Source organism: Canis aureus, chromosome 12 (genome assembly GCF_053574225.1).
Source record: "Canis aureus isolate CA01 chromosome 12, VMU_Caureus_v.1.0, whole genome shotgun sequence".
NCBI classification, from domain to species: Eukaryota; Metazoa; Chordata; class Mammalia; order Carnivora; family Canidae; genus Canis; species Canis aureus.
The window spans coordinates 33,225,528-33,248,122 of NC_135622.1; the positions used below are offsets into that span (position 1 = coordinate 33,225,528).

Below are 22,595 nucleotides of genomic sequence, written 5' to 3' on the forward strand. Positions count from 1 at the left end.
AGTTGATGAACTATAGAAATAAAGTGAATTTTTTAGAAATCAGACATTAAAAGGTGGAAATTCACATTTGAGCATAGTCTGTATCATGAGCCCATCTCTGATGTGAAACCACCTTTAGGATTATCTTCTTTAAAGGGTTTCTCACACAGCAGTATTCATTAAGAATTAATGGGTAGCTAGTTAAAAACGTAGATTCCTGGATGGACCCACCCAAAAATGCTCTAAATCAAAAGATTTGGAATGGAGCCAAGAAGCTGAACTTTAACAAACATCCTAAGTAATTCTGAGGCAGGCTGTCCTTGAATCTCACTTCTAGAAACCCTGCCCAAGACACTCTCCGCTTTGAGGAAGATTTTAATTTTTTACTTCATGAAACCACAGATTCTCCCAAAGTTCAGAGCTCTTATTCTGTACTCTGTGTTTTTTTTCAACATGAGTCCATGGAATCGGTTATGTGGTCTAAGGCATATGAGTTAGGTGTTTACATATAAGTTAGATGTTTATAAGCCATAAAATGCCTGTGCTTGCGAAGAACAAACCATCTGCTATAAGAATACTAGCAGATAATACACTGCAAATGTATTATTATCTTGCATCTGTATTTTTCAAAACTGTCATTCCACTTGATAGTCATCCTCAAGCTGACCTTGAGACTCCACGCAATCAGGGAGTGAAGGCTAAGGCAGAGTTTAAGACTAACCCAACATACACACAGAGCCCACCAGCAAAGACTGGGACTTCTTAGTTCCAGGCAAGTAAGGACATCTCTGTCCAGCAGCTTCACATGAAACTAGTCAAGCAGAGGCTTCAGGGGTCACAGATGACAAAGAATACAGACTTTACAGAATTAAAGAAAGATACTTCTTTCTTTAACAACACAAGCTGACAGCAATAATGTAAAACAATAACAACCCTGAGGAAGAAGAATCTAATTTCTAGAGTTGCTACCTCATATTATTTTAAATACTGTTTTCTTTTTTTAAGATTTTATTTATTCATTTGAGAGATAGCAACAGAGATAGTGACAAAGATAGCAAGAGAGAGCATGAGCAGGGAAGAGAGGAAGAAGCAGACTCCCTGATGAGCAGGGAACCTGACACGGAGCTCGATCTCAGGACCCCAGGGTCATGACCAAGGTCGAAGGCAGATGCTTAACTGACTGAGCCACCCAGGTGCCCAAATACTAGGCTTTCAACAGAAAAGTACAAAACATACAAAGAAACAAGGACATATGGCCCAAGGGTAAGGAAAAAGTCCATCAGTAGAAACTATCATCGAGGAAACCCAGATGTTGGACCTATCTGATAAAGACTTTAAATCAGCAGCTTAAAATATGTACAAAGAACTAAAGGAAATCATATCCAAAGAACTACAGGCAAGTATGAGAATGATGTCTCACCAAAGAGAGAATATCAGTAAAGTGACAGAAAGTATAAAAAGAAAAAAAAAAATAACTGAAAAGTCCACTAGAGGAATGGAAGAAATAATCAGCAAACTTCAAGATAGGTCAATTGAGATTGTCCAGTCTAAAGAAAATGAGGAAAAAAGAGTAAAGAAAATAAACAGAGCCACCAAGAACTGTGAGACACCACCAGTCATACCAACGTGAGTATAATGGGAATCCCAGAAAGAAGAAAAGAGAAAAGGGGGCAAAAAGAATATTTGATGAAATAATTGTCAAAAATTCTCCAAATATGATGAAAAACATGCATCCTTATATCTGATGAACTACAAATAAGATAAACTCTATAGTGAGCCACACCCAAACTGAAAGCCAAAGAGAGAATTTTGAAAGAAGCAAGAAAAAAGCAACTTATCACATAGAGGGGTTCCTCAAAAGAGTAGAAGAGATTTCTCATCAGAAACTATGGAAGGCAGAAGGGAGATGATGAATTCAAAGCACTGAAAGAAAGATAATCAGGAATTCTGTATGCAGCAAAGTCATCCTTCAGAAATGAAGGAAAAATAAGGCATTTCCAGCTCAACAAAAACTGGGAGAATAAGTCACTAGTCACTAGATCTGTCCAATAATGAAGACTAAAGGGAATGTGAATGAAATGAAAAGACAGTAACTGAGTCCACTTGAAAAAAAAAAAAAAAAGACTATTTGTCAAGGTCATGACATGAGTAAACATAAAAGACAGTATAAATGTATTGTGTGTTTTGTAACTTTTTGCCTCCTATCTGATTTAAAAGATATAAAGCATTAACCAATAATTATAAATCTGTGTTGAGGAACATACAACGTAATTTGTATGATAATAACTGTGCAAAGGACAGGAGAGGGAATGGAGCTGTAAAGCAGCAAAGCTTTTATATATAAATTAAATTCAGCTGGTATTAACCCAAACCAGATTGTTATAAATTAAAATGTTAATCGTAATTCACAAATAACCACTAAGAAAATAACAAAAAATATACATAGAAAATAAAACGAAAGGGAATTTAAAAGGTTACTAGAAAACATTTACTTAACAGAAGAAGATAGTACTGGAAAAGTAGAAGAACATACAAAAAAGAGCAAAATGGCAGACCTAAGTCCTCCCTTATGAGGAATTACATTAAATTTAAATAGATTAAACATTCCAATCAAAAGACAGAGATTAGCATTATAAATAAAACAACATGATCCAACTATATGATGTCCACAAAAGACACACTTTAGATTCAAAGACACAAATAAGCTGAAAGTAAAAGTATGGAAAAATATATACTATGCAATCACCAAAAGAGAGATAGGAATGGCTGTCCTAATATCAGACAAAATGAACTTCAAGAAAAAAATATGTTACTAGAGACAAAGACATTTTAGAATGATAAAATGGTCGATCCACTGGGAATTTACAAAATTATAAACAGATATGCACCTACCCATGAACAGAGCCCCCAAAATATGGGAAGCAAAAGCTGAAGGGAGAAATAGACAATTCAACAATAATAGTTGGAAACTTCAATATCTCACCTTCACTTTTTTAAAAGATTTTATTTATTCATGAAAGACTCAGAGAGGGGCAGAGACACAGACAGAGGGAGAAGCAGGCTCCCCACAAGGACTCGATCCCCAACCCCGGAATCACGCTGGAACCAAAGGCAGACGCTCAACCGCTGAGCCACCCAGGCGTCCCGTTATCCCACCTTCAAACATGACAAAACAACTAGATAGAAGACCAACATGGAAACAGAAGACCTGATCAACACTTTAAAACAATTAGAGAAATAGCCATCTATAAAACACTCTACCCAACAACAGCAAAATACACATTCTTTTTGAGTGCACATACAGGACAGACCACAAATCTCCAGGAGAGACCACAAATCTCAATAAATTTAAAATTATTAAAGTCATATAGAGTATGTCCTCTAACCATCCTTCAATGAAATTAGAAATCAATAACAGAAGAAAATTTGAGAAACTCACAAATTTATGAAAATTAAGTAACACACTCCTAAACAACCAGTGAGTCAAAAAATAAAATCACAAGAGAAATTTAAAAGCACCTTAGTGAAAACAAACACCAAAATCACAACACACCAAAATTTATGGGATGCCGCTAACATGCTTAGAGGAAAATTTATAGCTGCAAATGCCTACATTAAAAAACAAAGTGTCAAATCAATAACCTGTCAACCTTAAGAAACTAAGGAAAGAAAAGCAAACTAAATCCTAAGCAGAAGAAAAAAGATTATATAATTACAGTATAAATAAATGAAATAGAGAATAGACAAATAGCAAAATCAGCAAAACCAAAAATTAGTACTAAGATTAATAAAATTGACAAGTCTTGGGTGCCTGGGTGGCTCAGATGGTTAATGTCTGCCTTCAACTCAGGTCATGCTCTCCAGGTCCTGGGATCAAGCCCTACGCTGGTCTCCCAGCTCAGGGGGGAGTCTGCTTCTCCCTCTCCCTTTGCCTCCTTCTACCTCCCCCCACCAGCTCGTGCTCTCTCTCTCTCTCAAATGAATAAATAATATCTTTAAAAAACAATAAAAAATAAAATTGAGGGCAGCCCGGGTGGCTCAGCAGTTTAGCGCTGCCTTCAGCCCAGGGCCTGATCCTGGGGACCCGGGATCGAGTCCCATGTTGGGCTCCCTGTGTGGAGCCTGCTTCTCCCTCTGCCTGTGTCTCTGCCTCTCCCCCGCCCCCTCTCTGTGTGTCTCTCACGAATAAATAAATAAAATCTTTTAAAAAATAAAAAAATAAAATTGACAAATCTTTAATTATACTAACCATAATAAAAGGAAGGCTCAAGTAACTAAAATCAGGCATAAAACAGAGGATATTACCAATAATCTTATGGAAAGAAAAAGAAGTTTAAGAGAATACTATGAAAAAATTTTATGCCAACAAATTATATTACATAGATGAAGTGGAAAATTTGTAGAATGCCACAAACCACCATAAGTGGCTCAGGAAGAAAAAGAAAATCTGAATAGATCTATAATAGGTAGAAATTGAGTTAGTAAATAATTTATTAAAAATCTTCCAGTGATGGGGCATCTGGCTGGCTTAGTCAGTAGAGCATGCAACTCTTGACCTAGGGGTTGTGAGTTTGAGCCTCACCTTGGGTATAAATTACTTAAAAATAAAATATTTTAAAAAGAAATATTCCAATGAAGAAAAGTCCAGGACCGTATGTCTTCACAGGTAAATTTTACCAAATATTTAAAAAATTAATAATCATTCATAAAACATTTAAAAAAAGAATTCCCAAATCAATGTAGAAGGCCAGTATTATTCCCGAAACAAAACCCAAAAACATCACAAGTAAAGAATAATTGAAAATATTCCTTATGAAGAGGTATGCAAAATTCCTCAACAAACACTGGCAAACTGAATTCAGCAATATATAAAAAGGATTGTACATCATGACCAAGTGGGATTGATGTCATGAATGTAAAATTGTTTCAACATATGAAAATCAATTCATATAATTGACCTTGCCAATGGAATAAAGCACAGAAACCACAAATTCATCTCATAGATGCAAAAAAAGCCTTTGACAAAATCTATTTGATACTCATCCACAACCACATGAACCACATTAAGAAAAAAAAAAGTATGATTCCTTCCATTAAGTAGGTAGAAAAATCCGAAGTTCAGAGATGTTAAGTAACTAGCCTGAGGCCATAATACTGCAAAGTAGTAACACATGTACTGTTCCCCAAACTTTGCATACTACTCACTCAGGAAAATTCAAAATTCTTAATCTTTTGAAGTGCATCTTAATTGACAGTGGTTAGAACTGTCGTTAGTAAGCAAACTATCGATTTGAAGTGAAAAAACGCATTTTATCAATTTAGTAACAACATACGCTCTTGTGGAAACAAAGCTGATTACGAATTGAGACAATTACGAATTGTCTATATATTATCCATGCTTCCCAATAACGTTATCTGGCGCCTGCTTGGGCTCCGGGGGTGACTGGGTGACTGCATCCTACCTGCATCGCACAGAGGCTGCCCAGTGCTGGGAACGGGGTGTGGACTGGGGCTGCCCCTAGGACACCCCCGCTAGGGACGTGCATGGCTCCTTTCACATCGCTGCGGGGCTCCCGGGGCTCACGGCCTCAGCCCCTTGCTGGGAACAGGTAGGATCCCGGGAGGAAGAGCCGCCGAAAGGAGGTAGGCAGGAGGCCAGGGCTCCCTTGCTTCCCCGGGGGCATCCGGGCTGCCAGGAGTGAGGTAAGCTGCGCTCGGAGCCAAATTACCTTCCCTTCCCACTAGGCTCCCAGGCTAAATTTAAACTGCCAAGCGCTCTGAAATGAGCCGAGAAAGGAGGTGTGGAGGGTGGCTAGGTCTGGACTGTGCGGTTACAGGGTAACAGGCTGCATTCAACAAGCCGCGGCCTGCGGCCCGGGGTGAGCCCAGGGCATCTCAGCGGAGTTGGCAAGCGCTCCTGCGCTCCATTCCCTGGACAGACGATTAGAGACTCGAGGCAGAATCAGAGACGGCGGGAGCCGGACAGACCAGCAGCAGACTGAGGCCGGCCTTAGCTCTTTGATGCTCTTGTTCTCGAGCACTTGTTCTGCTGCCATAGCAGAAAGTCCAATAGACCCGAAGGGGTGAGTATATTACGAAGGTCTGGCTTCCTACAGCATACACTTCAAACTGACAAAATGAAACTTGACAAAAATCACACAGGAAAAGACCTGGAGTTGCTTGACAGCTTGCCAAAGGCGAATTAGGTCCTTTATGATGAAAAGACCAGTGTGCGCATCTAACGTGGATGGCGGTAAAGACGGACGTTCCATGCAATGTTGTGTTAAAGAGTGATACTGTGAAAATCCACAAGGAGGCATTAGATTCAAATTTTTTTCAAAGCCATGCATGCAAACTTTGAAATTAACTGGCTTTCTGGGCATAGAGAGCAATGAATCTGGCTCCCTGCAAAGGAACACAAAAAGCATGAGCTCATAGCACCAGATGGCATCACACAATGGGGCGAAGAAACACGCAGAGGGTTGAAAAGAACAAGTTGTGATCTATATTTAGTGATTAATTAGCTTCTTAAAGGGCCAAGTAGAGCCACTTTAATGATGATATAAACCACAGAAGAAGATACATAAATATGCCGCATGGAGGTTAGGCATGGGTCTGGTGAATTTCTATTGTTTCTGGTGCTTAGACAGATGAATCAAATTCTAAGCTGGGTTACAGAAACCCATACCCTAGGTGAAATGAGGGAGAAACGTGAGAAACAGCAGAAGATGCTGTAAAAAGTCACAGTACCAGTCAATGATGAGGCAATGTGTGTGGTGGCTAAAGGCCTTGCTCTCGGACAGACTTGGATTTGAATCCTGGCTGTGTGACTTCTGGCAGATCACTTAACCTCTCTGAGCCTGTGTTCCCTCATCTGTAAAAGAGGGGAAAGAGCAGCAGATAGTGTGTGCTGTTATTGTGAGGAATGAAAGAGTTCACTCAAGGACTTAGCATGGGATACAGCCAGCCGAAGAACTCGATGACTGTCAGCATTTGGTTATGAAATATTTCTTGGCACCTACTCACATTTACCACACAGAACTATTGCCACACGCTAGGAGTCCGCACCCTCAATGTGCTTCACAGATTAAGCCAGGTGCACAGAGAGATAAACAGACGTGTGCAACAGCTGCCTAAACTGTGGTCTAACCAAGGGCTCTGGCGTGTTCTCTCCACTCATGCTCAGTGCAAAACTCCCATCACTTCACTCCCGGATTGTTGGCCAACTGGCCTCCTTGCCACTCTTCCCTCCACCCTCCAACCCACCCTCATGCCACTGTTGGATAAATCTGCTGTGTGAAGATCTAGAGCCTCTGGAGCCTCGGTGGCCCATCTGTAATGCAGAATATGAAAGCCTTTAAGATTTTTGCTATATCCACCTACCATTTACAGTATCACATACTTAATGTGTTTCTTTAAATTGATTACTATAAGTGGGACCCAGTTTTACTGCCCATAAGGTAATTATGTCTTTATTGTAGAATTATGTATTTATTTTAAAATAAAGTACCCAGCACACAGTAAATGCCACATAACTGTCTCTTAAATAGCTTTAATGCTGGGCTAATGTACCAACCTCCACACTTGGGCAAACAGAAGATGAGAAAAAGCAGGGGAGCAGAGGGTAGTCCCCAAGAGCAGTAAAGCCTGAGGTTTCCATCATCTGGCTCTAGCTTGCCTCTATCCAAGAACATACCATTGGCTTCCCTGTAATCAAACCCAGGCTCTCAACCCGTCATTTATCCCTGTTCCCTCCCACCCCCAGCTCACTGATGCTCACTGTATCTGGTGCCCAGGGCTAGCTCCACCCCTCCCAGGTATGTGCCTTGGCAGAGTCAGCCCATTTCTTTGTAGAGCCATACGGCCATCACCTTGGCATAACCTCAAACCTCCTAAGCCCCTCCAGGTTCAATGGCTTCATACAAAATGCCTTCTCGAAGGAACACAGCAGTGCATGCCCCTCACTCCGTTCTCTGGCTTTGTTGTGATGTCAGAGGCTGAGCCTCCCAATCTGGCTCCCGATTTCTCAGTCTTTTCCTAATAGATCAGAAAGTCTGCCTCCCTTGGCGTGTCCCAAGTTCCTGAAGAACTGAGGCTGTGACTTCTTTCTGGATCCCTGATGTTAAAGAGCTATGGCAGCAACAGTTGCTGACAACGGCAGTGTAATTGTTGCTTCGGGTTCTCCGCCAGATGAAAGGGTCAGTGAACAGTCTGCACTGTTTCCTAAAACATTTCAAAGGCAACTTGGAATTCCATAACTGGCCCACAGGCAGAAAAATGAAGAGCTCTTTCCCACCAGCTCTACCTGCACACATCCCGGTCTGAAAGGAAAGATCCATCCTGGGGTCACGGGGCAGGGTAGCTGTCATGTCCTCATCAAAGGGATTTAATTTCAGAGGGAATCAGGTGCTAAGCAGACAAAAAGATTTTTTTCGTCACCTCCTTTAAAGGATGTGAACAGCCCTCCCTTAGGTAAATAAACCAAATACAGTGAGTTTAGCAGCCTAACACTGACTTTTAAGCCTCAAATGGCCAAAACCAATCCTGAAGTCAAGCCTCAAGGGCAAACCCATCACCATGTCTCCAGAATTGAGAGGAGAAAGGGACAAAATTAGTGACCGTAGAGTGGCATTGTCCAGTAGAAATATAGAGAATTTGCAAGGCATAGAGAGAATTTTAAATTCTCTAATAGCCACGCTATAAAAGTAAATAGGTAAGATTAAGTGTATTATATTTTAATTTAACATACAGTCAGTGTCTTGAAAATTATTAGTGAGATTTTTTTACATTTTACTTTTTTAGTAATCTCTACACTCAATGTGGGGCTTGAACCCACTACCTTGAGATCACAAGTCCCATACTCTTCCGACTGAGCCAAAGAGGCGCCCCTATTAGCTGAGATATTTTACATACATTTTTCACACTAAATCTCTGAAACCTGGTGTTTTCCACTTATAGCACAGATCCTTCCCTGTAAGTCTCATCCCAAATGCTCAAGGGTCTCATGTGGCTAGTGGCCACTGTATAGGAGAAAGTTCCAGATGAAGGTGAATAAGACTCCAAATACAGTAAAAGCAACTGAGAGCAAGTGTTTAACCTAGGAAGCGCCTGAGAGGTGTGAAAGTTGTTCCATGTTTCGACTCTCTCTCCACAACATACTACCTTGTTCTGCTATCCTTGTTTCTTATTAGTAATGGAGAATCAGCTTCTCACTTGTGTGAAATTGTATCTGTGTTCACTCTATATTCTCTGGGAAGCAAAACAGCTTGGATTTGCACGCTGGCTTCCCCACTCCCTAGCTGGGTGTCCCTAGCAAGCTTCTTAACCTCTCTGGGCATCAGTTTCCTCAGCTGTAATATATGGACAGGGGTAGTCCCTTTATCTCAGAGGAGGATTAAAAGAGACAGATCATACTGTTACTGTTAGCTTCCATCCTCATTGTCATTATTATTATTACTACTACTGCTACTGCTACTTTATTTATCTGCACAAACCCAGACAACTGGATTATTCCTAAAAGGCAAGACTCTGGTGAGTTCTTTGTACTGTAAACACATGATCTCTAGGGGCCAAAGAGGGGAGGGTTCAATGACAGCCTGACAGATACTGCAGGGGGAGCAAACATCATCACAGGAAGTTGAAAAGGCAAGGGGTAGGGATGGTCAGTGGAGCAAACCAGAAAGAACAGTGCTCAGACAAGCATGATCCCGGGCACGAGTGGAAACTGTCATGGGGTTAAGGCGGTGATGACCACCAGTTGGCTGAATTCATTTTTAAATTTCCCTCAATGTAGTTATTATGTCATAGCTATAATAAAAAGTAATACAATTTTGAAAAATCAAAACCAGGGATTCTCCACTTCTCAGAACCATCATGGTACACAGTTGGCGATTCACAGGTAGGACAGGGATTCATGATTGGAGATTAAAGAGGATGGGATCTTACGTGGCTTACGGGGGGAGTGTGCTCTGCTTCTCTCTCCCTGCCTTTACCTTCTCTCTCAGCAGGAGATAGGTTCTATTCCTTCTCCGCTCATAGTTGCCAATGTGGGCAGGGCGAAGATGATTATGCCATTGGCAAGAAGGCAGCCACGGGCAAGAACCGACACCCTATCCCATATCTTCTTCCCAGGCCCTGACTCATGTGAAACCAAATCCAGCTATTGGCTCTGTGGATGCTCCAACTAGTACCCTGTGGTATTTTCCTCCCCTCGGGGGATACCGTGTAACAGGGACAGACCAACAGTTGTTGCTGGTTACTCTTGGCTCTGGTCATGACAGGCTGACCTCAGAGAGATCAATACAGTTCGAACAAAGCCTGTTTTAATACAGTAACATGAATCTAAAGCTGTTGTTAATATACACCTGAAATTCAAATCCTCTGGATTCTGGATGATGTCCAGTCAGTGTAGGAAGCAAATCTAAGCTTTATTCACTCTTCAGTATGACTTCTTCAGTTAGTATAGACATCAATGAATAGGACTTTTTCTAATTGGAAGATTAAACCTGTATACTCCTAAATATTAGGAGAAACTTGGGAATATGAGTTTTTTCTACATTGAATATGTGCTTATGAGAAGCAGCATGCAAGAGTATAAAGGAGAGGGTGCCTGGGTAGTGGCTCAGTCAATTAAGCATCTGTCTTCGACTCAGGTCATGATCTCAGAGGGAGGGGGTGTCCCTGCTCAGTGGGGAGCCTGCTTCTCCCTCTCCACTTGCCTCTTCCCCCACTCATGCTCTCTCTCTCTCTCAAATGAATAAATAATTTTTATTAAAGTGTAAAGGAGAATATTGGCTTTGGAACCAGCTGACTTAGAGCAATACACTCAACCACTCTGAGTCTCCATTTCCTCATTTGCAAAGTCTTACAGCATTGTTATGAGGACCGAATGAGATAACATATGTCAAGTGTCCTAACAGTGCCTGGTCCATGGAGACAGTGTCCATTCACACACTCTTCCTGCTCTCTTTATAAGTAGGACCAGTGAAGTGTGAGTCCTGACCCAAGGGACTGTGGTATGTGTAATTACATCCTCACTTCCAGCATTTGGGAAAAAATTAAGGGCCAAGTATCAGTGTAAAATCAGGGACCACCAAAGTCAATCATCTCATCATTTATTCTTTCTTTCACTCATTCATTAATTCATTCATTCAACCAACATTTATTGAGGGAGTGTCTTTTAGACAGAGGACCTACTTTCTGAATCTAGAATATGGTTCCACAAAAATGAAAAACTAACAACTTGAAACCCATGACTGTGAAACAGGGAGGGTGGAAGGAGGGATAGAGGGATAGAGAAAGAGAGAGAGAGATCTCCCACCTGCCACATGGGGACCCATAAACTCTGATGGCTTTAGCAGTTTCCCAAAAACTCAGAAAAGAGCAGCTTACTGGAGAAAGACTGCCCATTTTGGAGAGGGCTGGCTGTGTTTCAGGGCAAATTATCCTTAAAAACAATGCACTCTTGGCCCATTCCAGGTGGCTTGATAGAATCTTTCTAATTGAGCTACACTTTCAGAAGTTTGTTTCCTCTATGAAAATGAACCCTGGATCAAGCTGAATTGACTAATTACTAGTGTATATGGAGATTAGGAAAGCAATGTTTGGTAGAGCTAATTTATGATGGTATAGACAAGGGTAATAGCTCTGCTCAAACTGTGAAAAAATTTAAACATATTTGCTACCATGAACAATGTTCTTGTGTCCCCTTCACCAGATGGGCTGCTGGATTTATGATGAGACGTGTCACAGATACATATCAAGATAAATGGAAACTAGGAGCCCTTTAGAGCCAGCCTTCAGGAACTATAGAGAGCGCCTGTTCTATTGCTGGCTCAATAATTGATAGAGTTGTACTCCTGGGCTTTGGTAGGCTATTGAAATCAATTTCAAAAAACAATATAAATTGATTTGAAACAATATTTTCAACTTTTTCTAAGTAATGATCAAGCCTAAGCCATGATCAAGCACAACTGACAAGTCTGATTTCATTTCCTTTCCCTTCTCCCGCCTGGTCATAGTTAGGTGGCCTGGCGGACACCAGAGACCAGAAGTGAAAGGGGATGAAATCTCCAAATTGAATGAATTATCAAGGATTCACTGCAATAAGAAGAGAGGATGGCACTCGCCACCTTCCAGAGGCAAGAAACTTATGTTAGGAAGAAGACAAATCCCAAAGCCATTTGCAGCAGCGGTAGGAAGATGGCAGTTTGGGCGAGACCCCCTGCCTTTGGCAGCCTTTCCCACTATTTCCCGTGAGTGCTGGTTCCTCTAGCAGCTCCACAGGCATCCCTAAGTCATGACAGAAATCTGTAGCCAGACAAGCACACTTGTGAGACCACTAGAGTTGCTTTAGTGTGGTTATAGGAAAATGATAAGCATGCTTTTATTTATCATGTAGTATGTCATGCTATGTACAGAATGCCTCACCACACATCCTTGTAAGTCACATAAGGAAGACATTCTGTTCCTTTTACAAAAAAGAACAAGGTACAGGGATGCCTGGGTGGCTCAGCAGTTGAACGCCTGCCTTTGGCCCAGGGTATGATCCTGGAGTCCTGGGATCAAGTCCCACATGGGGCTCCCTGCATGGAGCCTGCCTCTCTCTCTGTGTCTCTCATGAATAAATAAATAAAAATTAAAAAAAAAAAAACAAGGTACAGATCACTGAAGCGGCTTGCCCACGCCACATAACTAAATAGCTGTGATAATAATTTACTGAAGCCTTGCTATATACCACGCTCTATGCTCAAAGTTTTACTCACATTTCCCTCATGGGATAGGTTCTATCATTACCTCTGTTTTAAAGAGGAGGAAACTAAAGCTCAGTGAGTTTAAATAAACTGTCTGAAGGCCTACGGCTAACAAGTGACAGAGCTGGTATTGAATTTGCATCTCCCTCCAATGCCAATCTCAGATATCTTAACAGACTTTGTCAGATGAGAATCACTATGACTACACCTGATGATGCCTAATTAATCCTCTTAAAGGGACAAGCATAAAGCAGGCTGGCATATGGCATTGCGATTATCACAATACTCTTTCTCTATTTCCATCCCCTTTGCTCTCACACTGCCCTCTCCCCACAAGGAAACAGAAAGACTCAAAGAAACCACTGTCGAAAGCTCTGCAGGCAAAGATTTCTTCCCCTGCTTGCTGAGGAGGTGGTCAGGTGCCTAAAACCCCTGACTAAGGCTGAGGAAAAACAGGAGGAGGGGCACAGGAGTAGCAGAGGAGAAAGAACAAGTGGGTGGGGATGGGGGAAGGACCACGGAGGCTAGAGATTGCATGTCTCTGTAACCCCAGAGCCCAGGACACACCTGAGCCCCAGACTGGCGGGTTGGCATTCAATACCTAATGTGAAGATAGGAAGGGAAAACCTCCCCCTCCCCCTTGACCAAGTTGGAACTGCCATCCATTTGGGAATCTCTGCGTAGGGAGAGAGGGCCCGCCCTCACAGATGCACACTCCAAAGTGGAGTCCCCATTCCTCCTCCTCCCAGGACTCACCCACCTACCCACACAGTTCCAACCACCAAAATAACCATCAGGTGCCTGAGCCAAAAATACAAACATACTTCTAGTCCAGTTCCAATGACATCGTGAAGCAGAGCTGTACCTCTCTTTCTGACCTCCTGTGCTGATCCCCTGCAGTCATAAGAAGCCTCTTCAGAGGACACGGAGAGGAGAGGACAAGATAACTCACAAATGGTCCAGAGCTGCACCTCACCCCTGATCCTGTTGAATCTCATCACACACGCGCCCCACCACATTCCAGCCCACACCTCATCAGAACATGCCCACACAATGTTTCCAGCCCTAATTTTACATCAGGCAGCATGAATGACACAGACAGCCAGACAGGGGAAAAAAAAAAGTGCCAATAAGCGGTTTTGCTAAGCATCACTTCAATCCTCTGTTTGAGAATATAATATTTAGAACCGGGGAGAAGGCAGGGTCCATGAGAATCACAAAAATTAAAGACTAATGCCCAGCTCCCCCACTTCACCCTGTGGGGCCAGCCACCCTGCCCCCTCTCCCCCACAGCTGGGGGCAGGAGGTGGGGTGGCTGTGCAGACCCAGAGCCTCTTATCTGCTCCTCGCCCTGCCCCCAAGCCCAGTGCTCAGTGAGGCCTCCCCTTCAGCTACCAGCTCAGCCCAGAGCCGTAGCACATTAGCATTCCTGACACTCCCCACAACCCAAGGGGAAAACTTCCAGCTGCCTTGTACTTAAGCATCACCATCGGCACCAGAAGCCTGAGCCTGTGCATAATTGACAAGGAATATGTTGATAAGGAATGGGACTGTTCCAAGTTTCTGAAGGATAACTAGGTAATTAAAAGGAAAACCTAATTTAAGAAAATCCTGGAGAAAATTTTTTTTCTTTTAACTCTGGCAACATCCTTTCTGGATTATTCTCCTTTGCCAGAAGACTTCTGTTTTGCCTTTGTTGGGTTTTCAAAGCCTAGGGCAAGATATCCAAGGTTCCAGGGACCCCAATGTTTTCGGCCTCTTCAGGGGGGATGACTTTAAAAAGCCTTAGACTAGAAGTGGAAGGACCACCTGTTAGCTTGAAAGGCTCCTGAGTACCTGTGTTTCCCAGTCTTGGCACCTAAAGGTGACTTCCTACCCACGGCTTGGCACGGTGCCCTCTGAGGGCCCTGGCACCTTGGCCAACAGCCGTGCCCACTTGCGTAGGGCAAGCAAATAGACCGGAAGGACACAATTAATTGCCAGGGGCACAAATGTGCGGAGATGAATTCAGCCTCTGAAGCGTTCCCTGCCTCTGGCTGCACGTCTTTGCTGCCTGACTGGTTTAAGACCACACGATAAGCCAGTGAGCTGCCCAAACGCAACCTCAGACACACAAAGAAACACGTGGGGCTTCACAACAGTGCACCAGGAGGTCCATCACTTCTTAGTAGACAGCCTGGACCCTGCCCTGCCCTTCATTCCACATCGCCTCCTGCTCCGGGAGGCCGGCTGAGCATTCAGTGATGGCCCTGCCACCTGCTACCTTTATAAAAATATTCTCTGAGTCTTACTTTATATGTAAAGTGGGGCTGTTACTATTGATTCCATAGAGGATTCCAAGGACTATAACAGAGCAGACACTGTCATACGTGACCGACTACCTTTTGTCCGCAGGTCCTGTACAGCCCACTAGGTCACATCTAACCGAACTGGTCTTAGTCAGCCTGATTCGTTGAAGTTTGTTTAACCTCAGATGTCGGACATTGTGATTTTTCCCCCCAGTTTTGGATTCAATCCCACCTGTAACGTGAATGAAAACAGAGAGAGGCTCTACCCTCAGAGAGCTTAGCGTCTACTGAGCAACACTGGCATTACTGAAATAATAGCACAAGTCAATGTCAGATGACAACTCTGACATAGAGGAGAACACAGGGCTCTGAAACCATAGAACAGGATGCCTGAGCCATGAGGGGAAGGTGGAGGCAGTCCATCAAGGCTGGGTTCTCAAGAATAGGCAGGAATATCCTTGTGGAGCAGAAGCAAGGGCATAGACAGGGCTGGGAAGAGGAAGATGTGTGGTGCTGGGGTACAGAGTGGGGGCAGGTGTCAAAAAAGACACTGCTGGAAAGGAAAGTGGGGCTAGACCATGGGAAGCCTGAAGCTCATTATTATAAGCCTCATTGGAAGTCACCACAGATTATAAATGATCAGAATTGATGATGTGATCGGAATTGATTGTTTTGGTTTGTTTTTGACACAAACAAGCAAAAAACACTTCCCTATTGCCTTAGCGTGGAGAACGGATTGGAGGGGGCCAGGAGTCACATACGTGATGGAAATACAAACAGGCTGCCTCAGGACTGCCCAGAGAAGCACACTCCCCGTGAGGGGGAGTCAGAGAAGCCATCCTAGAGTGAATTTTAAAACTGAGTCTGAGTCAGCCAGGTCATGGGTGGTGACACTAGGGGAAGGAACAGACATTCCAGACCCAAGAAGAGTAAAAGCAAAAGTGCAGAGATAAGGAGCGTTTCCAGGGACTGCCAGGATGGAGGTTCAGGGTTGCAGAGCATGAAGTGGAGAGAAAGGAGGATAAAGAGCCCAGAGGGGAGGCTGGCAGAGAACAGGCAGCCCAGTGCCGTTCCCCCCACGGCCAGGCCTCCTCCGGGAAGTTATCAGGAGCCACAGAAGGGTTTAAGCAGGCCAGCGATATGATCAAGTTTTATTTCAGATACATGATCCTATCAGCAGGGAAAAAAAGGGATATGAGGACAGATGAGAGTCGGAAAGAGGAGTTAACTACAAGCTTGGGCATCCACACGTTAAAATACTATGCATATATTAAAAATGATGAAAATTGCAAAATTCTTGTGGCTTAACACTGGATACAAAGCAGTATACACTGTTGTTTCAAATATGTCTTTGTGTATATATTTGACTGGACGAAAAGAAATCAAACTTTCACAGGCCTATTTAACTAAGTTGCAGGGTTATAAGTGATTTTTGTTTTCCTCTGCAGTTTTCTGCATTTTTCACAATGAGCACACGTTTGTGAAAGTTCATAAGAAGACAAATGTAAAGATTTAAACAACATAATTATATCAGCATGAATGGTCCAATCAAACTGGTAGTGAAGATTTACATTTGGCTAGTGCCTGATATCCAGTGACCCTAAATCTCAAGCCACACGATAATATCATTCTCTCTGTATTCACAGAGAGGAAAATTAAAAAGGGGGAGGCAAAACTGATTCATTTAACATGATACAAAGGGCTAGAGGCAGAGCAGATAGGAACTAGGTAGATGTGTATACACTCTTGAGTTGGTTCAATTCTTTTTGCTGAGAAATTATTTGAATAGAGCAGATCATGCACAATCCAATAATTAAGATAGCCAAAATAATTAGAAACAGTCCAACAGACTGCATGATTAGCAGCCCAAATCAATAAAGAAGAAGTCAATCTGAAGCCTTGGATAAATAAGGCCGTAGGCTATACTGTTACAGAGACCATAATTCCAGAATCCCAAGATCAAGAATGACAGTCTTTTTCTCGAAGTGAAGAGGGGTCAGCATGAGTAGCAGAAGGTGCCTCCAGACTGTTCCCATAGTCACCCACGCTGATTGTTAAAAAGGAGGAAAAAAATAACATAGGTGGCACACAATCGTGGCACACTTAACTACCGTGCCGAAAAGGATGACACAGACAGTCCCATTGGTCTAATCACTGCTGGTCTCCTGGCTTTTTCCCCCACACCTCCCTATCACCCTCGGGAGTTACCTAAACATAAAATTAATTAATTAATTAGTTTACATCAGAAAAGCTTGAAGAAACCCAGCAGTATTTTTTAATATGGCTCCTATAGCCTAAAGCAACATTCTTGGCTTTGTTGCATGGGTGAGGTGAGATTATGAGGAGGGAGGATGGGAGATGTAGGAGGTTTCCCAAAATTGCCAAGCTTGCAAGATCAAACAAGTGCAAATTAGTCAGTGTCCAAATATATGCTGAAATGGAAGCTACTGTACTTTGCAAACTAATAAAGTGGCATTTCCATGTAAATACACAGCAAATGAATCGCCAATTTACATTTTCTTAATCTGCGACAAGTGGTCTGGAGGATCAATAGGATGACAATTAACTAGGAGTTCAGCATCCATGGGTCCTAATTCAGCCTTGCCACTGCCAATCCCCTGTATCTGCTTTATCTGAAGGAGGCAGAAATGGGCTGTCATGGTACAGAATGGCCGGCAAGCCAAGGCTGTGAACCGGAATGACTGTGTGGGATGCCCTACAAAGGAGATCTGGCCGTGTCTGTCGATCATCCGGACACTCTCACAGGTCTGTCCATCTGTCCTCTCAGTGACCTCTTTCTATTTCTGAGCCCTCTTGGCCTTCTTGCCCTGTCACCATTCTTGATTTCTCTGGAGGAAGAATGGTCACAAACTTTACAGCGTTCAGTAAGTAGTACTTCAGACTATAGTTCTGCAAAATTTGCTCCTTGCAACACAGAAGAACCCCCAAAAGCCTACAGCAATGACAACCAAGTCCCGCAGTCTTCACTCACAGGAGTCCCTCCTGAAACCTCACCTACAGGTTCTTGCGCTAACTTCAGGCCTAATTCCTACGTGCTTCATCTACAGCCCTGTGTTCTAGCCCATTAGAAACAGCAAAGTGGGATATATAAAAGGGAAGCTAGAGGCAGGCAACAGAAGAAAAAGGAAGAGATATTTAGAAAAACAGCAAGCATTAAAACAAAAAATCAGAGAAAGCACAATTTCTTTGAAGAATAGTAGACTATGTTATTTAGTTTTGAGGCACATAGTTCTACACACCTCTGCATTCTCTAAGGGTACCTAAGTATTATGTCATCGTTCATAATGATAACCTGAATGATAACCTGAATCATTATGCAAAAGCTAAATTTAGAGCTCTCTGTTTCAGAGGGCAGGGGTGTGCATAATGCATTGAATAAATACATCCACCCATTAAGATGCACAGAAAGGTAGGTTTTAGCTATCTGGAAAACTCACTCTGACTTCCTGACACTCTAAATAAATCATAAAATGTAGTAATTTGGAAAACTCTTAGAAATCCCACCCTTCACTTTAAAAATGACCAACAGATGGGGTGCTTGGGTGGATCAGTCCGTTAAACTCAGGTCATGATCCCAGATTCTGGGATGGAGCCCTGAGGATTTAGAGTAGGAGGGTGGGAGGATGGGGGAGGGGGAGGTGGGGGTGCTGTCCCTGCTCAGTGGAAAGCCTGCTTCTCCCTTTGCCCCTCCCCCTCCCCCCTCCCTGCTGGTGCTCTCAAATAAAATCTTAAAATAAAACAAAATAAAATAAAAATGACCAACAGAGATCTAGAGAGGTTTATGCGACTTGCCAAGGTCCTATGTGCAGCAGGAAGGGCCAGGGGTAGGCCAGGAATTCCTGGTGCCCAGGTCTCTGCGTCTTCCCCCTCCCAGGCCCCAGCGCCCATCCCTCACCTCACACACCAACCCCCAACCACATGGACACATCCCCCTCTGTACACAAATGGTAATTGCCAGCAGTTTCAATGTCATTCTCCTGGACCACACACGCTTACTCAGGGAACATGTGTCCTTTTTCTCCTTGTGAATAGCTGTTTTAAGTGATGTGGAAGGAATCTGCTGTGTCCATTTAAGGTGCTTTCTTTAATACTCCATGAGTCTCTCATGCCTCATCATATGGCTACTACAGAGAAATTTCACTTACCTAGTTCATAGTCTCCCACGGATTGTGTAAGCCTCTTCCCTAGTATTACCGTTTGTAAAAGGAAATGAAGAAACAAAATCCCCAAAGAATGAAGAAACTTTTTAAGCAATATATTCCCAAACCAAGAGACCAAAGTTAAGACCGTTATGGGATGGCTCTCCTCTCCCTCTCTATGAACTTGCTTCTCACCCATCTTCCCCACCACCATTCAGGGTAGGTTAGTAGTTAACTTTCTCTACACAGGTTTATTTTCCTGCTCTTAGATAATCTTCTAAGTACATCTTCCATATAACCAAATGCTTATGACAGGGACAAGGGGAGATGTACTACCTCAATACCCTAAACAACATACAGTCTGTCTTCCGGAAGTCACACTCTGGCTCTCTTGATAAGCACCAGCCTGACCCTGATGGAGACAAGGTTGATGATTGGCCTGCCTACCCAGTCTCTGGTTTGTGTGGAAGGATTTAAGTAAAAACAACTGGTCCTATCAAGGATTGGAAGTTGAGAGGCTAATTACAATTAGCCATTGTAATCAGTGCCATGGATGACGAAAGAGGTTATGTAGATATATCTTTTCCTTGGTAAAGGAGGAAACTTGGAGTCAACAGAAGTCATATCACATTCAAATTTTTTGAATAAGGCTTTCAGTAAAATTAATTATTACTCCAGTTACAGTATGTGGCAAGCCACCTAAAATATTATGTGAGGGGGGGAAAAGAAACTAAAATGAATAATCAGGATTCATAATATGAATTAAATTAAACCGATCAAATATAACTTCCAGGTATTTAATGAAATGGATAACTAAATTCAGAAAGCATACCTTTAAAACTTTTGAACAAAATGAAGCATAACACATAATTGTAGACTCCTCATTGACTTCACATGAATTATGAGTATTAAATACTCTTTGAAGCAAAGAAGGAATAAAGCTAGAATTTTTCCTGTAGTAACAAAAAAGGTGTATGATTTTTTCTTTCATCAAAATCTTTTCAAAACTTCTTCAAAGACATTTAAAAATGAGCGAGTAAGGCAAAATTTAAATTATACTATGCAATTTTCTAAAGGGTACTCCTTTTTGTTCTCTACTATAAACTCTGACTCCAGTCCCTAAAACCAGATATACCTTATTATTACCAATTCCCTATGAAATAATCTAAGAAGCAAAAAAAATTATACAGTTGAATTCTTCCAACCAAATGGCAAACATTGCTCCCACAGAAGAGAATCCCTGGAACAATATAGAAAGTCCCGCTTTCTCCTTTGAAATCCTCAGGAAACATAAAAGAAAATTAAGCAATAAGAAAGCCTGTCACATACAAAAGAGCAAAGAAAAGACATACGGGTGAACAGTTTGAAAACAGGAAAAGGCTCTCAAATTTGGATTGTCCTACTGCTTACCTGCTTCTAGAAAGAACTGACCTTTTCCTATCCTTATACTTTGCAGAGTTAATTAAGCCACTGTTTTCTGGGCATCCTATAATTACAGCCAGTTAATGCTGAAAGAGACCCAACAGGTTATAGTGATCCAATCTCTATTTACGAACGGGAAAATGAGGCTCTGAAGAGGTGAGGTGACTTGGCCAAGGTCACATAGTGAGTTAATAACAGGGTGGAGAAGATACCCCACATCTCTTGACTCCTCTGTCTCCTCAGAAAACTGCAAAATAAACTTGCTGGGAGGGAAATCACTTCAGAGGGCGAGCAAAGCCACTGGTCTCTAGGAGAGCCACCTCCGCTAGAGGAGAGCACCCTTGCACCCCATGCAATTCACCCGCAGCTGGAGAGCCTCCCTAGCAATGAGCCCCACACAGCAGAACAGCTCAGTGAAGAGACAGATGAAGGGCAGCAACCAAGAGTCTTTCTGTAGCTTATTCCAGCCATTCTGCTTTCTGGCCAAAGGAAGTATATAACTGGACTTGCAACAATTTTATTTTTTTTTAAAAAAGTGTATTTAATATACCAAACTGTAAAAAGAAATATTTTGCAAAACACTGTGTCAGTACCGAGTTCCTAATATTTCTAAAGCCCCCTACTAGGTCCTGTGAGAGAACAGAGACAACAGAACAGTTCCCTGGAAGCAGAGACTTCCCATGGAGATAAGCAGAAAGACAAGAAAACTTCAATAATAATACAATCCTTTAGTTCAGGATTAAGAACATTTATAAAGAAAATCCCCCATAAAGAAGCACTCTGTTAATTTTACACTGATTTTTTTAACACTTCAAAAATAAAAGCATAGCATAAATAAATGGTTTTTTTTTTTTACCTCCACTACTATCACTACTTTTTAAAAATGCCAAGGACTTTGTCTTTTTTGAATTAATTATTAGAGTCCTAGGCTTTGAAAACTGAGAATAATTCTCCCTTCTCCTTATCCTTGAACTGAACAAAAAATGATGGAGTGGGCGAGAAGAAAATGAACCAGATAGGATGACCATAATATGAGTCAAGCCAATGTAATCTTTTTCAACAGCCATTCTATGGAAAGATTGCCATGTGCCAGATATTACGCTGGGTACTATCTGTCCCTGGCCTTAAGGTAGGGGAAAAAAAAAAAAAAAACAAGGAAACAAATCACAGTACAATGTAGGAAGTACCATCATAGAGGTATGTATAAAGCACACTGGGGTCTCAGCTAATAAAGCAGTTAACCTTGCAAAGGGGCTGAGGCTAGAGTCAAGGAATTAAGTATGACACTAAGCCTTCAAGAAAGAGAGCCCAGATGGACAAGAAGGCATGGTATTTCCAGCAGAGGAAACAGGATATGCAATGATACAGACAGTGAAGGGCGTATGTATTGAGGGAACAGCAAATGGGCTGGTATAGCCTGACCCTTGATTTCTCAGAGGAGTGGCCGGGTATATAAACGGAAAGGTAGTTGGAGCCAACAGTGAAGATTATTTTATGACCTTTTATGAACTGCTGAGAAGTTTAGACTTATAGCTGTGAAGAGTGGGAAATCATCAGAGATTTGTGTGTGTGTGTGTGGTTTTTTTTTTTTTTTTACCATTTTAACCATTTTAAAGTGAACAATTCAATTTCATTTAGTACACTGTGCAGCCATTCCCTCTTTTTCCAGAACATTTTTATCAACCCAAAAGAAAACCCATTAAGCAGTCACTACCCATTCCTCCATCCTTGTTTTCTCTACGGATTGGCCTACTCTGGATATTTCTATAACTGCAATCATACAATACATTGCTTTCTGTGTCTGGCTTCTTCCACTTATCACAATGGTTTCAAGATTAGCAGCAAATCATTCCTTTTTATGGCAGAATAATGTTCCATTATAATATATACCACATTTTGTTTATCTATTCATCAATGGATGGGCATTTGGGTTGTGTTCACATTTTGGCTCATGTGAATAGCGCTGCTATTAACATTCGTGTAGAAGATTTTGT

At 42.1% G+C, this 22,595-nt stretch overlaps 1 protein-coding gene across 2 annotated transcripts in view; it reads right to left on the reverse strand.

Moving 5' to 3' along the window:
- Positions 1 to 22,595, reverse strand: part of TMEM178A (transmembrane protein 178A) — a 50,244-nt gene that overhangs the window by 14,857 nt on the left and 12,792 nt on the right. The window contains exon 1 of one of the 2 annotated variants that reach the window (XM_077843518.1): positions 5,442 to 5,677. The exons of the other annotated variant lie outside the window; for it this stretch is intronic. The gene's annotated coding sequence lies outside the window, so the exon portion shown is untranslated. Of the gene's footprint in view, positions 1 to 5,441; positions 5,678 to 22,595 lie in introns of those variants that run through there. 2 annotated transcript variants of the gene reach the window in all.